The sequence below is a fragment of the Gopherus flavomarginatus genome, chromosome 5 (assembly GCF_025201925.1).
Source record: "Gopherus flavomarginatus isolate rGopFla2 chromosome 5, rGopFla2.mat.asm, whole genome shotgun sequence".
Taxonomy (NCBI): Eukaryota; Metazoa; Chordata; order Testudines; family Testudinidae; genus Gopherus; species Gopherus flavomarginatus.
Window position 1 is genome coordinate 34,707,580 of NC_066621.1, and position 3,296 is coordinate 34,710,875.

Consider the following 3,296-nt stretch of genomic DNA (forward strand, 5'->3'; position numbering starts at 1 on the left):
TGGGTGATGCAGTAATGGAGCTAGCGGGTGAAAGGGGCATCTCTAGTCCCAGCCCCACTTCTCCTCTGCCCAAAGCCATCACTGTGAGCCCACCCCTCTCAGTCTCAGACCTCACAGCCCCAAAGACATTACTGGCCACTCACGCTGTGACCCAGTTACAGCAATGAGGTCTTCCCAAAGATAGGGGGTGGGAGGAGCAACCCCCTTATCCTGGCAGGCAGGACACATCCTTCCCAGTATGGCAGAGACCCTGCCCGTGGGCAGATAGACCCAGCTGAGCCCATAGGAGACTGGGGGAGGGGGAGCAGAGGAAGAGAATGCAGGAAACTGAACATGACAGGTGTCCATGAAAGGAGAGAGAGAAAGTTTGAGTGTAAGTTGGCCAACACAGATAAAGAAACCTAGGAGGAAGAAAGAAACTCAGAACAGGGAGTCACCCTAATGGATCCAACTTTCTGCTAGGGAGCACACACCACTCCTCGCAAGAGAGAAGATCAGCCCTCACAAATGGCAACATCATCTCCCTTGAAGCCACAGCTAGTCCGGAAACCCACACCCAGATAACGGGAAGTCCCTGCCTGGAGCCAGGAGGGCTGTGACCAGAGCCCTTCCCAAACCAGATACACATCTCACCGACAGAGACGGTTACTCTTGTCCCAGTTGGGCAGCTCTTGCCTGGCATCAACAGGATTCACGCTGTCACTGCTCTCGATCACTTTCCATCTTACCTCAGGGCTGGACTCCGTCCCCAAGACTTCTTTTCCCTTGGTATGAAACACAACACAAGAGGAAAAGAAAAAGCAATGGTGGTGAGGCTTCTCTTCTCGCTACTCCCGCACACCAGGGTTTTGGCTTCAACCCTCCTCCCATTCTGCCATCACAGCTACAATTAGAAATCTGAGCCCGGGGCTCACACCTGCTTGTCTCCCCAATCCTAGGCCCTGTCCAGCATGTCTCCCTCCACAGAACTTACCTGGCCTCATCTTACACTCCATCTTCATATTGCTCTTCTCCTTCCCAGAGCTCCTGCTCTGCTCCTCAGACCTGTCTGTCCTCAGCTCTGCAGGCAGAGGGGAAGGGGCATGATGGGAACACACACGCCCCATTCCAGACACCACACAGCATCCACAGGGCTACCAAACACCTCATCTTCGGCCAAAACCACACCTCACCCCGAGGGAGCAAAAAGCCTTTGTGAGCACTGCACATACAAGACAGGAAAAGATTAACACCCACACCCAGCTCAGCCAAAGTGGGAGCTTCCTCACCTTCCCGGCCACAGGTCCATGGGGCTCATGGATGGAGAAGTTTGCTGGGCTGTGGGGGTCCCTGAAGAACTAGCACAGCATGTGAATGAGTGACTGGGATGTATGTGGGGGCCTGACTGTGGGTTGGGGTGTCCAGGAGGACCTAAGGGAAGGGAATAGGGGGATTAGGGATAGAGGAGAATGGAGTTACCAAGGTGCATTGTGGGAATGTGGGATTTAGAGAGCCCAGAGTGGATGGGTGTCAGCGGGTTGGACAACCCCACAGTAGTTGAAAAGGGGAACCTGGCAGGTTTGGGTGTAGCAGAGATTGAAGATGAGGACCCTCACACCCTGGGGATGGACTGGTGGAGTGGGGGGATGGGAAAGTGGGGCCCAGCAATGAGAAATGGGTTGGAGGCAATTAGGGATGGGGCACTGAGGACAATGATGGGTGGGGGAGGAGGAAGGTGGCGGGGCGCTGAGGACGGGAAGGAGAACATTGGGGATGGGGCAAGAGGAGGAGGTCGGTGTCAGGGTGCTGAGGATGGTGGGGGAAGAGGAGGTCGGGGGCAAAAGGAAAGGCCAGGTAGAGTGTACACGATGGCGGAGGGGATGCTGGGGGCTGGGAGTGGGGCTGGCGAGAGGGTCACAACAGATGGGGGGACACTGGAGGGCAGGTTGGGGGGCTTGAAGGGGCTGCTGGGGCCCTACAGCGGGAGAGGAGGGGGCGGTGCTGGCAGGAGAGTCACAGCGGATGGGGGGGACACTGGGGGGCAGGTTGGGGGAGGTTGAAGGCCCCCAGAGAGCTCCGGCAGTGTATGAAACAGCTCCGCGTAGGAACATGGTGCGCCGCTTCGCTCATTTCACCCCTGCACAAAGCAGCTGATCGGCAAAGGTCAAGGACTGGGGTGGGGGGGCGAAGCTCCCACCGCCAAAAGGCCGCCCGCCAACCCTGGCGCCGGGCAGGTCTGTGCGGGTCAGGTCAGTGCCGGGTCTGTCTCTGTCCGGTGACTTGATACATTTGTCTGCACCGCGGGGATGTTCCCAGCGCCCCTTGTTCGCTGGGGCTTTAACCTCCCATCTGGTGAGCTGGTTTCTGGGTGTGTCTGATGAGCCTTGTAATTGGCTCCTTGTCACTCCCCGAACTCCCGCTGTACCCAGCAACCCAGCCCCGTCCTCCTCCCTCGGGTGAGCCCGGCTTTAAACCCCCCCTGCAGTGCCAGTCTCACCCGCAGACAAACCTGCCACTGAACCGAATTAATCCTCCTCATTCCCCGAGCTCCGCCCTCCCCCCAAAGCCCTGCCCCTGCCCCCTCCTCCTGGGGTCCTGCCCCCACATTGCCCCTACCCCCGACATCCGGGCCTCACATCACCTGTTCCCCTAATCCCTGCCCCATTCCCCAAAGCCCTGCCCCCCCCTCCTGGGGTCCTGCCCCCACACTGCCCCTACCCCCGACGTCCTGGCCGCACATCACCTGTTCCCCCTAATCCCTGCCCCATTCCCCAAAGCCCTGCCCCTGCCCCCCTCCTCCTGGGGTCCTGCCCCCACACTGCCCCTACCCCCGACGTCCTGACCTCACAGCACCTGTTCCCCTAATCCCTGCTCCATTCCCCAAAGCCCTGCCCCTGCCCCCCTCCTCCTGGGGTCCTGCCCCCACCCTGCCCCTTCCTCCAAGGCACCGCCTTCGCATTGCCCCTTTTCCCCAATACCCCACCCTCACTCTGCCCCTTCCCCCAAATCCACACTCCTGCATTGTCCCTCCCCAATACACCCCTCCCCTGCACCCTTTCCCCAAGGACCCACCCCCGCCCTCACATTGCCCCTTCTCCCGAGTTCCTGCCCTTCAGCTTCCCATTTCCCCCGAGAGCCTGACCCTGCACTGCCCCTTCCCCCTGAGACCCTGCCCCTACACCACCCATTCACCCGGGACCCCGCCCTCACATTGCCCTGAGACCCCGCCCCTGCACCACCCCTTCCCCCTGAGACCCTGCCCCTACACCACCCATTCACCCGAGGCCCTGTGCTCACATTGTTCTAAAACCCTGCCC

General features: G+C 59.8%; 1 long non-coding RNA gene across 1 annotated transcript; it reads right to left on the reverse strand.

Moving 5' to 3' along the window:
• Nucleotides 1–517: 517 nt before the first annotated feature.
• LOC127052660 (uncharacterized) lies at nucleotides 518–1,515 on the reverse strand. The gene is made up of 3 exons (XR_007774836.1): nucleotides 1,237–1,515; nucleotides 974–1,060; nucleotides 518–764 (listed from the first exon to the last, which is right to left on the reverse strand). It is a non-coding gene; the product is annotated as an uncharacterized LOC127052660 (long non-coding RNA).
• Nucleotides 1,516–3,296: the final 1,781 nt, after the last annotated feature.